At 35.3% G+C, this 14803-nt stretch overlaps 1 long non-coding RNA gene and 1 pseudogene across 7 annotated transcripts; one reads left to right on the forward strand and one right to left on the reverse strand.

The window, feature by feature from the left end:
• Positions 1–4342: 4342 nt before the first annotated feature.
• Positions 4343–6480, reverse strand: LOC111886498 (uncharacterized; annotated as a pseudogene).
• Positions 6481–8249: 1769 nt separating this feature from the next.
• Positions 8250–10814, forward strand: LOC111886463 (uncharacterized). 7 transcript variants are annotated; one of them, XR_002848480.3, is made up of 5 exons: positions 8251–8985; positions 9097–9205; positions 9293–9368; positions 9459–9637; positions 9712–10814. It is a non-coding gene; the product is annotated as an uncharacterized LOC111886463 (long non-coding RNA). The 7 variants fall into 7 exon arrangements; XR_002848478.3 differs by having other exon boundaries at positions 9097–9198; XR_006188988.2 differs by having other exon boundaries at positions 8250–9368; positions 9712–10241; positions 10404–10814.
• The last annotated feature ends 3989 nt before the right edge of the window (positions 10815–14803 follow it).

Here is a 14803-nt window from a genome sequence, read left to right on the forward strand (position 1 = left end):
ATCCAGTCAAGTTGGATAAAAGAATAGTCATATATTATACTTCAATAGTATGTTATAAAATAAAAATAACATTACACAAAAAAATAGCATTGAACGCAAAAAGAATAAATAAGTAAATAAATAAATAAATAAAACGATATCCTAATTTAAAAACATAAAAACAATACGATAGTCCTAGTCCAAATATTACTTATGGATCTCCCCTTTGTCTTTCGAAGCACTTTCAAATATCATAACGCAATATTTTCCTCACTAGTTGGAAGAATTGTCAAATCATTCATCATTTGATCTTCACGTGCTTGACGAGGAAGGAATTCCAAGTGTTGGAGCTGTACTTGACTCTTTCTTTTGCTATTGAATAGTATTGGTTGAACTTTTATTTCATTTCCGTCAATTATTGTGCCCTTCTTTCAACTTCATCACCATGTCATTGAGCGCACTTTGCTTTGTCCCATTGAAGTTTTGCCCGCATAATATCTGATTTTTCGTCAAACAACCTGTAAGTTGAGTTATTTTTACCATGATTTAAACATAACTTATATTTTTGTTCATAAATGTTATTTTGAACTTATAAATAAGATTTATCAGTAATATCAGTCTGAACTGTCGACTTACGGGAATGATCTTAAGGCTAGATAAGTGAGACATTTAAAGTGGATTTTCCAAACAGTATATATCTTTATATGTCAAACGGATCCTACCTCCGATATGATCGTACCTGACTATTTCTTATCAGCTATACGCCAATGTTCTTTTAGGATTATTGATAAATTTGGTAAAAATATTATAATGATTAAACTTTATAAATACGAACGAAATACTAAGACTTAGTAATATTCGTGTTATTACATTTTAAAAGAGGATATGAAGTGTCAATCAAAGAGTTAACTTTCCCGAGAGTCTTCCGCCTATATCAAATGAGTGCATAGTTACTTTGAAAAACATTATTTTAATACAAAGTATTTATTTAAAAAGTTTTAGTTATATGTTGAAAGTTTATTTGTGAATTAATTGCTTATAATCCGGAATATTTGTTAAATATATATTTGGTAACATATAAAGTCTGGACCAAATATGTTTAATTATGTGTTAAATGTTTATATGATATTATTACATGATAATCTTAAAAGTAAGTAGTACTACTTACAAGATTATTGTAGATTAAAATACTTGATACTCTCTACTAAAATATACACTAATTTATGATAGTGTTGTTTAAACAGAGTTAGTATTAAAAATTGATTACAAGGATTGTAATCTTGTCTAAGTTTAAAATTTAGACATTTAAAGAATATTTATATACAGTCAAGTTGAATAAAAGAATAGTCATATATTGTACTGCGATAGTATGATATAAAATAAAAATAACGCTACAAAAAAAATAGAATTGAACGCAAAAAAAAAAAAAAAAAAAAAAAAAAAAAAAAAAAACCTATTCTCCTAATTTAAAAGCATAAAAACGATACGATAGTCCTATTCCAAATATTCTTCTGGATTTTCTCCTTCATCTTTCAAATTACTTGCAAATCTCGTGGCGCCATATTTTCCTCGCTAGTTTGAAGAATTGTCAAATCATTCATCATTTGATCTTCCTCTGTTTGACGACGAAGGAATTACAAGTGTTGGAGTTATACTTCGACTCTTTCTTTTGCTATTAAATTGTATTGGTCGAACTTTTCTTTCATTTCCGCCAATTATTGTGCCATTCTGTCAACTTCATCAACATGTCATTGAGCACACTTCGCTTTGTCTCGTTCGACCAGTCGATAGGAGGAGGAGATCTTTTCGATGTCGTTGGGGATGTCATCGTTGTTGATGTTGAGATCGAGGTTAGTTCGTACGTCGGAAACATCAAATGAAATTGAATTGTGAGACCTCTTCGATTTTAACACTAACGATTTTGGTGTTTTAATCCATTTTGGATATTTTTCACACAATCTTCCATTTTTTTTCTTACTCGAAAAGCGTGACCTATTTCGACGTGATATTGTTCACTCGCGACTTTGAACAAATCGAAACCATCCGCACCACTTTGCTTTTGCGAAGAAAGTCTGATGAAGATCGCATTAAACTTGGTGCACCTACGATTGATTGCAGTCCACTTGCTACTAAGCAATTGCGATATGGAGGTTTCTTCATAAGCATGTAGGACGATGTAGAAAATTGCATTGGGATGAAGTGAGATTAAAAAAGTTTCATTGAAATGTTATTTGTGGTGGGTTTTGAGTTTCGAGGAGGTTCATATAGCTCTCATATTGTGCGAAAAAACATATCGGAACAGATGTGTTTGTTTTTGGTGGAGGGGTATTTGGATTTTGCTCCATAATTTTGTTGAAAGAAATTTTGAGTGATTTTTGTAAATAAAATGGGAGAAAGTGTGGAATGGAGTAGGTAAATGTTTGTGTATATATGTGTATTTATATATAAAAAGTAATTTGTAATTTTTTTTCCTTTTTGACCGTTCACAAACGGTCGTTTTGACCGTTTTCGTTTGAATTTTATGTGTTGCAACTGTTTCCATAGCCACAAATGATCCCTTAACACGTTGCAGAGGAAGTGTTCGAGGTGCTTTCATTTGAATTTTACTTTGCTCTATATATTATATTAATAGGTTTAAAAGAAAAATATAGATAATGTTTGAAGAAATTTGATTGAAATAAGTTAGTTTTATTTTTTTTGTAAATTATTTGTCTAAAATACACATTTTTTTGTTACCACATTGTTATAATAAAAAAGGCATGCAAGAATTTGCTTGAAGCCAAAAGTGTTTAATCACTATTTTGTATGATAGCATTCTAGGGTTCATTCTAGCAACTCCTACTGATGTTCGACGAATTGGGAGCTGATTTCGCGAGAAGGTAAGATCATTCCTACGTTCTTCAAAGATTAAAGATGAATATAAAGGCTTAAAGTTTGAGCACACAGTACAACAAACCTGTTCTTGCAGCAAATACCTAAAATTGTTCTTGAATTTTGCTTTGTGTTGGAACTTCACCGAACAAAATTGATAAATGGTGGCGTTAGGGTTTAGAGAATATATAGAGAGAGATGGAAGAGAGTTTGAATTCAATATTTGAGATTCCAATTATTGATTTTCGAGTGGTGGGTAGATGTGTAGTTAGCGGGAATTGAGGATTTCTTTTTGATTTAATGGGATGCGACTGTTAAAGAAATTAAATGGAGAGGTTAAAGGAAAGAGAAGGACATATTTGGTACTTTATATTGAAATTTATTAGAATTACATAGAAGATGCCATTTTGTAAAAATGTAAGTTTTTTTTATTAGAGTTGGGGATAAGACAAATGAAACACGATCAAGATAATACTTAATGGAATAAAAATGGAACGAATTGGAAGTGTAAAGTCATCACTTGCTCCAAGGACCAAGACGTCGAACGTGAATGTTGACCCATAATTTCTAGGAAATATTAAAAGATATAAATTCGGATTTTAATATTCTTGTCATTTTATTTGATGGGAAGACCTCTCACATGTTAATTTCTTATTTCATTATTACCAATTATATTCTCGTGTATTAATAAGTTCCTAAGTATCATCAATCTCAAAAGTCACATCATTTCAATTTCTATTATAGAAATCTATGACTATATACGAAGTATAACATTCGTATAACAAATATGGATCTTAGATAAACAAAAAAGAAAAATTAAAGGTTGTGTTTAGATAAAAATAGTTTATAGTAGTGAAAAACTGTTAATAAATTATTTTTTCATAACTTAATTCTTATTGGCTTATAAGTTAATAAGCTAAGACTTATGTTATTGTATTATAACTATTTATTGTGTGGATGTAGCATTGATTATTGACCAATCATTTTATTTATTTTAAGAAAACGAATAATACATATTTTTGAATTAAAGATAATTGAAAAATACTATCTAATTTATTTGCAAGGGTATTTTAGTCAATTAAGATAGAATTAATAAAAGAAAATTTCATATTTTAAGGGATCATAGATTCTATTAATTTTAAAAATATGATTTTACAAATGATAATTCCTTTTAATTCGGACATTCTGACAGAATATGTTTATGAGTATATTAAAAAATAACAATACTCTTAACCCATAAAATAATAAATGCTCTGATAGAATATACATTTTGATTGACATAATTTTTTTGAAGAATAACAACTTATTATAATATAACACTATCTAACAAAAAAAACATTGTATATATTATTCTACTTGAATATTCTGTTAGAATATACTATTACATATATATTATTGTTCTATGGTCGATTATTCTCTCAAAATATAACGATTAATAGTGTATTCTTTTTGGAAGATTGATGACCATTGTTCATCTCCATCTCATACACCATCATCCAACCTTGAAGCCTTTGATCATCATATTCCCTTCACACTTTCTATGAGAATAACTGCAAATCGAATTATGTAAAATAAAAATTTGTGAGAATGATTTAATATGACAAACAATAAAACAAACTGTAGTAATTCTGATAGAATATACTGATATAAAAAATAACAATGTTACATTATTGCATAATAGTTCATATCAGAAGCTTTGGCAAGTTCATATTCTTTAAGAATGCTGGTTTTCAAAACCTTACTAGTTCTACCATAACTGTAACAAAAAAAAACACACAGTAAATAACACACCACCAGTATGTTGCAACCCTTATTCCTCTTTCAGCCCTACCCATTTTTGGTCGAAAAATCAAGGAAGGTTTTTTCATCAAATTAGAGCTTTCTCTAACAGGCCAACTAACTGAAAGTGATTATGCTATGGCACAAAAGTTAGGTGTGGTCCTTTTGTATGATTATGCTATGACAAGTTAACTAAAAGTGATTATGTTATGGCACAGAGGGAGTGGGACCCTCTTCTTCTTTGGTGCTTTTCTCCTTTTAAGAGTCTGGTCTTCTATTCAAAGTTCAAACACAACTGTTATTTAGTAAACCGGGATTTTCCAAATGAAAGTTTTAGATTCATACCTTGAATTACTGTTGATGTGCGAGTGTTATTTCTATCTACTACATCACTTTTTGGAGCAACTTGAAAACCAAGTGAAAAGAAGGCCTCGGGCTGTAGCTTCACATAATGGATAATTGAGCAGACTTCAATCAAGAGGATTGGTGATGAAAGAAGGAAATTTGGCAACTGTTTTAATTTGAAATATTTTAGAAAACCAACCCCCTAATATAATAAATAAAGAAAAAAACATCAAGATTAATATAACATTCTCGAGATCATCTATATGCCATAATCAATTAAAGATTATTTTATAGCATCAAGAAAAGGATAATCATACAAGTAATGACTTTGAATAAAATTGTACACTAAAGGAATTCGTGCTTTACACCAAGGCCTTAATTTATCCGGATTATTTCCATCACAGAAACTATAACATCCATATGCTTGAAACCCAACAAGTGGAACAAAAACAAATAAGCAACACATAATTTTAGAAATGAGAACCTTTATTGACAACTGCATAGACAATAAAATATTATTAGCTATAGGAAAGAGCAGAAATGTGATGAAATAAAAAAAAATGCTATTTAGTATAAGTTTACATATGCACTCTTTTTTAAGAAATACAACATCATAAGCTTGATGAATGGTCTGGAAACCAATATAGCCTGCATTAAGCACCCCATTTGATCTTAATAATCCAAAGAAAGCAAGTGAGAGCAGTGCTAAAAGATTTGCACCAAACATTAAGAAGTAGATTCCTCTAATTGATAATAGTGCATATAAACTTTCATAGTATCTACAAAAGCAAAAAAATAGTGGTTTAGATCACAATCATGGGTTTGAGAAGTGAATATAAACAGAAAGGCGAAGAGTAATACATGGATGAATATAATATAGATGCTGGATTGAAGCAAAAGAAGATTGATGTTCTCAATGAAGCCTCTGGGTCCTTGAGAACAATAACACAAAGGCTTTAGCGACAGAAAACAAGAAAACAGTCAGGAAATGTGTAATGACTACAAGACTAATAACAACTTGGGTTCCTTTTATATGAGTTCCAGGAAAAAAGTCAACAACATAAGAAACACTAGCGTTGTATGAGGATGCAAAAGTGATTCACCTATAAAAATGACCTATATTATGAACATTGTTTTGAAATAGGGCGTGCTCATGAATGGCGGCTTCAGATTGAATTAGCAGCCAAACATTTGCAAAAATACGAATTCAATCTTTCTGAAGGGGGTGCTCATGAATGGCAACTTTGGATGTTGAAGAGGGTGGCGCTTGTAGACGGCAGTGCTGGAGGTGGAATAGGGCATCACTGAGGAGGTGAGATTTTTCCCTTCTCCTTCAATTTATCCACAAATAAAGGGAAAAACACGAGTATGTTCTTTCTAAACATTGTGTTTTACCTGTTGAAGATGAACGGTGGTGGCTGATGGTGTACGGTGGCGATGGTGGTTAATGGTGTTGGTCGGCAAAGGGGCAAGCTCCAGCCTCTTATCTTCTTCAATCGTCGACATCGGCAGGTAGGTTTAATAAAGAAGAACGATGTGTGAATTAAAATTGATTTTCCATTTAAAGAGGTTATTAATTTATTTAACAATTACCATAAATAATTATAGCTAACATTATCAAATACCCTTTTGGAATGATTGGCCCACAATCATTCCTACATCAACACAATATTTAGTTAGAATACTTGAACACATCTCAACAAGCTAATAAGTTATAAGTTAATAAACAATAAACTTTTTTTTTGCCAAACACCCTCTAAATATCTCATTAAATCCAAATAACAATCAAATCATAAGTTAGGGCTCTTCTACATCTAATCAAAATCAAAAGGGTTTTCACGCATAAAATCAGAAACAAAACATAAAGAAATCTAGAAAATTATGTTAAATATAAGATAGTAAAGCAAACTAAATGAATCCCTAATGATATTGATCTCGTTCGTTTAGATTCATGCTCCTACTCAATGTTCTGGCCTTCCAATCGCGGAATGGACTCTCAAAATGACACATCTGTTGTTTCCCCTCGATTATCCTCCTATTAGGTCGGCGGTTTCGAACTCTACAGTATGGCACACAACATGTGTATGCATATAACGCGTCAAATATCTCTTCATCATCACTTGTTTTCTGCTTCTTTGGATCCAATCCAGCTTAGTACTTTTTCTTCTTTTTTGATCTAAAACGTATTTTATTTGCAACTTAGCAATTCCAAGCATTATAAACATTTTTTTATCTTTAAATGCATCAAAACACAACTTAAAAATGTTAAGATATTGCACGAAAAACATGTGTAATTTAAACGATATCAAGACTACTTGAAGAAAAAGGGGATAAGGAGTGTTCAACAATTGCTTGGGGCTTAGGGAAAAGGGTGTTCTTAATTTATTAATTTTTTAAAAAATATATTAATAATATAAAAAAGTAAAAGAAAATCAAAATGGCCGATTGCTCTTTTTATATCTATTAAATACCAAAATTGAAATAAATACAAACTATAAGAATGATTTGAGTGAAAAATAGGTTATGGACCAAGTGTATAATCTACCCAAGCCACATTGATCATTTGTGTAATTTACTTCACATTTAGTAAGTTTTAACAATGCATATTTGACCATTATTTATTTTCAATCGTAGTTGTTATCATAAAAAATCAACCATTATTTTCAAGATAATGTAATTTTTATTATTTTCGTAATTTATATAGATTTAATTTTTGGATGTTAACGTCAATTGTCATTTTAACTTAAAAATATTGGTTTGAATGATCTTAATTATTCAAAAATAATAAATTTTCGATTATATTTTGTATATTTATTTGATATTTTGATTTATATGTGACATTAAACAACACATTATATATATATATATATATATATATATATATATATATATATATATATATATATATATATATATATATATTTTCGGTCCTTAGCTACAGTACCTGACCAAGGTACTGTAGCTTGGGTAACTTACTTTCACCGTGGTTAGTATTCGGCCATTCTATGTTAAAGATATCCCGATCCTTCCACCGTCTTTCTTTTTATCTCCCACCGTTTCTTCATCTCCATCCTTCCACAAGGTTTCTCTTAGGGGGTGTTTGGATTAGATTTTTAGCTTATTGCTTATAACTTATTTACAGTGGGAATAAGTAATAAGCATGGAAGAAATGTTTATTAAAATTAGCTTATTTAACCTAATAAGCTGGATTTTATCCAAACACTTAAAATTATTATTATTAGGTTATTATTATTGTGAGAATAAGCAGCTGTGTTTTTCCTATCCAAATACCCTTAGCACTCTATTCGTACACGAACGCAACAAATCAGGAAGGTGGGGAGGATGGTTCGATGGTGGCGAATCTGTTGAGTAGGGGAGTAGTTCAACCCGTCATACGCCGGCACCACTAATTGCATGACTGATGGTCGGCGATGTTGGTGGCGTAGTCGATGAAGTGTTCTATAGCGTAGTCGTATCCACCGGCATTCGAAATCGGCGTTGGGGTTGTCGGCTGCTTCAACATTCTCCCAAAACCCTTTCCGTCATACTTTCACCCCTCCCGCCAGCTACTGTTCGTAGTAGTGGCAGTATCCTCCCTCTTTAGCTGAAGAACCCTAGAACCAGCCACAGTCTTCGTTGTTGTCTCCATTCGATTAACGCTTGGAGCCATCTTCGTTCCATACCCGTTCCAGGTTCTTTTTTTTTCGTCTCTCACCAAAGAGGGTGGGATTTAGGGCCTTCCCCATTCCTCGCACATCTCCACTCTTCCACCGCCCTCGACATTATCTGTTCAGAATGACCACTATATCACCAATCGGGATTTCTAAATATGCGACGCCACCAGCGCTACCAGATCATCCATCGGAACCCCTAGAATAACCCAACTCAGTACCCTAATCGCGAAACATGAATATAAAGTCCATCATGTGCTCGAATCTTCGTCAGCTTCGCCGCCGAGAGAGACAAAGATGCAGATCTTCGTGATTCTTGCTGTTTACAACATCCAGAAAGGTTTTACTCTTTTCTGTTCATTAAAATTAACACTTTATGTCGATTTGATGAATTAGACCTTAATTGATAACGTATAGCAGAATGACTTTTAGTTTAATTGTTCAAAATTAGCCGATGAAGGTATGGTCAAAGAAATTGATGTTCTTGTGCGAAAACCCTAACTTATAGATATAGCATGCTACCTGTTTGATAAAGATCCTCAACGAATAAACGGTCAGATGTACTACCACTCTTTCCTTCCTACTATTAGAAAAAGAATTGCAAGTTCCAAATGTAGTGTCAAATGATGCAATGTCATCAATTTCAGGCCTCGCACTGCCATATGCTAGCTTATGTGTTTAAACTCCAGAACAAAAGAGAACGACAAAACGTGATTTCATCTGGTATGAACCTAAAATTACTTTATTGCCCTTCTGGTGTACACAACTTCAGCTCCACGTAATTGTCAGCTCTGTTTTGTTTCATGTTTTCAGGTTTGGTTTGTACTGAAACTTTTGTTTGAGATTTCTCAACGATTGGTCTCATATTGCAATCAGGAGACACACATGTTCGACCACAGTTAAGAAGCAGCGATGTTAGTGCTGATGGTGCTGTGATTTTGCAATTATCAGCCCTAAAACTTCTTATTTTTTGCCATATATCAATGTTGAAGGTATTTTTATTAATTCTATTCTTGAAAGCAGTTCACTTTTATATTTTACTCTTCATAATGAATGTTCATTGCAGGTATATTGATATGTGTATGCTTGGCAGTGGCAGGAAAGAAGGCATTATCCCAGGCACAAAGGAAGCCCTTTTCTTAATCTTAGCATTTCACTTCCTGCATGATATTCTGATAATTCAATGTTTCTTCTATTTAGTAACAGTTATAGGTGACAACAAGAAATTTAGGACACTCGAAAAGTAAATCTTGGAGAGAAAATGGTAAGAAAGAGAAAGGTTAAAAAAGGTTAACCTGAATTGTTTGCTGAAGAAAAGAGTCTCTAAAAGAACAGTGCATGGGATGATTGCTAATTTAGTCATCTGAAATGAAACCATGAAAAAACAAACATTACATTTCACTAAAGTAGTAAAACTAATGAAAATATTAAGTGTAAAAGAAACTTTTATACAATTTTGTAAGATTTTAACACAATTGGAAATGATCATTTTCTTTAGCTTGCATTTGCATGATTCGTCTCAATTATGATATTCAATAACCACAGGGAAGAATCACTATCTGTTTGGTTTGATGGAATGGGAATGGAATAAGCAAGGTAATGGAATTTAAAGAATTCCTTTGATTTTGTCGACCAAACACAAATTTTATTGAAATTTACCTTCCGTGAGACTTATGTGCAAAAATTGTGGAAGTTTCATTGTCAGCTTTAATATGAATCTAATCTTTGATTCATTAATTTTCTTTGTCTGTGACCCAGTTATTAGCACAACAGAATGAGCAAAGTAAAGATGACAAGTTGCTGTGGGAACTACTTAAAATGAAACAAAGATGGCAACAACCCGAGAGTCCATTTGGAGCGCAAGAGCTTCATCCGGTTGGAAGCAGTACCAAACACCACCATAAGTCAACAATGGTCAACCTTTTTTTCCAAATAACTAACTTCATTACCATTAGGCGCATCAACAATTCTTACCAGTTACATACACTAAACAACAATGTAGTTTGAATTTACTTCTATTTTTTCCTTTTTTTTTTCAATTACTTTTGGATGTCTTAAATTTGGTATTTCATCCTCTTTCAGAAGTTTTGTTTGAAGCTGAAAGAAACATCAATAGACAACTATTGAATGGACTTTATACTATAAATTCTAATTCTGTCAAGTGTTCAATATTGTTTTTCTGGTATGCAAAGAAGACAGGGGCGAGACCTTAGATCAGGAGTATTGTAAAGTATGTTTAGCTTATTTGTTATGTGTTATCTTATATGTTGTATATGCTTAGCGGGCGGGGCCAGAGGCAGGCGGGGCCTAAGAGAAACAAATTTGTTTACCGAGCGGGGCTCAAAGCCAGGCGGGGCCCGCCTTGATGTCGGATTCGTCTAGAGACGGGCGGGGCCCAATGTAGCGGGCGAGGCCCAGTGCTTACAGTATGTAATTATGTATGGTATGTGGTAGGTTGGGGAATTCACTAAGCTTCGTGCTTCCGGTTTTTTAGTTTTGGTTTCAGGTACTTCCGGTAGCGGAGGGAGGAGCTCGGGATAATCGCATGACACACACCATTATTTGTTTAACTTGGGATGTTTTACTCTGATATAAAAAGAATATGTTTTGGGATTATACTCTGATTGGATATAACAGTTTTGTTTATGAATGAAATGGTTGATAATTATGGCTTTTACTAATGATTTAAAATGAAATTTTTGGACCGTATTTTTAAGGATGTTACAAGTTGGTATCAGAACCTTGGTTTGAAGGATTCGGGCACACTCTCGTGTGTGTCTGGACTCAAACTGAGGAATTGGTATGAAAATTTTCAAAAGGAAAATCATTTTTAGAAAAAGAACTTTGAAAAAGAAGAAAAGGGGTGTGGTGCATGCAATCAGTCGAGCTCAAGTAAGTACTCCAAAATACCCATACAAGTTATGTTATGATATGCTTACTAGAACTGCATGTTATGTTAGGGCTAAGGATCTTGGAGGATGCCTTATGTGCCTGTTATATGTGTATGAGCTTTATGAATTGCATGCTAGTATAGATTCCTGAGTAGAGGATAGAACAGTTTGATTGGATTATGTGGTTAGTTTATTTCCTATTGTTTGAATGCTGCTTGCTTTGTGCTTGTGGGACTCTTAGTAATGTGAGTTAGCTATTAAGTGAATATGCTAAGTCACATGTGGCACAGACTGGATAATCGTAGAGTGATGGATTTGACCTTATTGCGCAGCTCTTGTTTGAGTCAAACCGTTCTAGGGATGAGTCGAAAGATTATCTGATATTTTTTGCATGTGGCTATATTCATGAGGTAGCTAGTTGACATTACTGGGAAGTCCTTCAGCATATGAGGACGGAGTAAGTTAGAGGATACCCTAGGGAAAGCTAGGATGAGATTAGTGTTAGGAGCAGTGTTAGTAGAAGGGACTTGGTGGAGTCGGGACAGTTCTTGAGGAAAGTACGGATAGATGTGGAAGGTAGTATGGGCCCATACTACTGAAAGTAGAGGATCTGTACTCGAACCAAGAAGGGCTGAGATGAAACCAGGGAACTGGTAGTGTGTGCGGGATCCCTTGATAGTATTGAGTATTCAGATGGTTGTTATGATATGTTTGCAGCATGGTGACGCTACGGGGTAGACCAATTGGCGGTTCAGGCGCCGGTGAGGGATTAGGCTCAGGTTCAGGAGCCAGTCAGCTCGAGGAGCAAATGAGAGAGTTTGTATCAACTGAGATTACGTACAGTATTCTGGATCAGACTCCTTTGATCTTCGGTACAGTCAATGAGGGAATTTTAGAGCTTTTGGATAGCCACCTCGAGGCCTTCTGGGCCGAGATTTCTACGGGGAAGTTAGGGGCTCCTCTGGGGCCCGATGTTTATGGATCTCTGGGATCCCTCGGGAGGAAGGATCCAATTATTAGCTCTTGTCGTCAGGGATCGGAGGTGGGTTATGCACCTTGTTTTCAGAAGAGTTCACTACAGGATTGGATCGCTGTGGAGGTTTCGCGAGCCGTACGCGAGGAGTTACCCGACATTATTGAGCGTGTTACTGATAGGGTAACCGCTAGGTTTCAAGGTCAGACAGCAACTGTGCAGACGGTTGATGAAGTATTCGGGGTGACTCGGGAATAAGAGATTGGTTTAGGTGTGTAGTTAAGGAAGAGGAAGCAGACTTCTAGTTAGGCTCAACAATCTGAGCAGTCGGACGCTGCTATAGTTGACACCAGAGACCTAAGTGGTCGTGATGGATGTGCAAGGAATGCAGGGGCACATAAGAAGGTTCACAGCGGGTCACAGTGTGGTAGGTGCGGATGGAAGGGTCACCTCCACCGAGAATGCACATCGAAGGAAGACTTATGTCTCCGTTGCCATCAACCTGGTCATTTCAAGGCAAATTGCCCCCGTATAGTGGTTAAGGCAGCTCAGGATTCATCGCTGATACTTCGACAGAGAGAGGGAGTTCAGGTTCCAATGCCCATGATTCCGCAGGAAGTCAAGATGGAGCCACAATAGATCGCTAGTATGTAATTTGGATTCTCCTTTGTGTGATGATTTTACTGTTATGGTACTGCATCAATGTTAGTAAGTGTATTTCAGAATATTATCTTTCCTGCCTATGAATGAGTTATATGCCATTTTCATACCATGGATGTTGGTGTAGTAGCTAGAAGATGTTTCCGTTTAGAGCAGATTCTTAGGATGCAGTCACTGTAGCAAGTGTGATTTGGGACTCGGGAAGTGTTTCTCTAGTTTTCAGGGGCGGTAGCGTCACGGTATTGGTTAGTTTTGGAGCACTAGCAGCGGTAAGCATCCATTTTTAGCAGATCGACCATGGAGTGGTAAGAAGGATTGGGAATCCTTTCCAGACAGTGAGCTATAAGGAGCTAGTTGAATCAAAGTGGGGGAGGAACCCCCATATAGTCAGGAACTAAAGTAAGTGCGAGGTTGGGATGAGTTCGCAACTTTGTTGAGCAGGATAATAGTCCGAGTGGCTGTTCGGATTGAGAAACGCATGAGTTGGGAGTTTGGGAAACTTCGCATTGTTGAGTTCGTGTAATTACGATTAGTAGATGATTGGTTTGGGAAACTAGGTTGAAGATTTTCTCAGTAGGACGTGAGTTTAGCCAGGATGTAAGACTACGGGATAGTCGTAGCATTCACCAGTAGGTAGAAAGTGCAGGAAGTGTAGTGAGGCTACAAGATGACCATAGTATTCACATTAGTTGATGGCTGGTTTGGAAAACCAGGTTGGAGGATCGCCAGCAGGACTCGAGTGAGTCAAGATGCAGATTGAGTGAATTTTCGGCATGGGATGCTTTTGGATTAGTAGTCAGTGTAGAGACAACATGGGGAGTGTGGTAAGACTGCGGGATAGCCGCAACATTTGGTAGTAGCCAGTTAGAGGAGTGTGGGCGAGGGCCCGTATCTCCTAGATAGAGGAGTGTGGGCGACGACTCGTATCTCCTAGTTAGCGGAGTGTGGGCGAGGCCCGTATCTCCTAGTCAGCCTGATAGAGATCGAGAAAGGATAGTTCGTTGAGGATTCAGGATGGTTTAGGACCCGCGTAGCCCTAGATAGGTGAGACCGGGGGCAGGGTCGCTCAGTAGTATGGTTTGGGTGGGACCCGTTGGCGAGGCCCTTGCGATAGTAGCAAGACAAGTGAGACTTGAGGAAGAGACCGCTCTAAGATATAGTTTGGGTGAGACCCGTGGGCGAGACCCATGAGATTTTAGCAGCGCAAGTGGGACCTGGTAGAGACCTTAGAACCAAGATAAGGGATCGAGGATCCCAGGACTTATGAAGCCAGAGTGGTAAGGTATTGATGTGCACAAAAGTACCCACTAATTTTAATATTTATAACCTAACAAACTTAGACTATCTATGCACTTATAGGCAGTGTACCTAGTCAGATTACAGTATAGCTTAGGTAAGTCGGGTGTCGATCACAGGGAACGGTGGATTAATTTAATATATTTGATTATAGGTTATAGGTCACACGAAAATAATAAAGAAAATGGTTTAAATAATCTCAAATTAACAATTAACAACTCTCGATAAACTAACAGGAAAGCACATCTCTTCAGGTACTTTGGTTTAGATAAATTACACTTTAAAAACATAGACAATTGCATACACAAATTCATTTATTCATGTTCACCGATTCCTAA

This window comes from Lactuca sativa, chromosome 3 (genome assembly GCF_002870075.4).
Source record: "Lactuca sativa cultivar Salinas chromosome 3, Lsat_Salinas_v11, whole genome shotgun sequence".
NCBI classification, from domain to species: domain Eukaryota; kingdom Viridiplantae; phylum Streptophyta; class Magnoliopsida; order Asterales; family Asteraceae; genus Lactuca; species Lactuca sativa.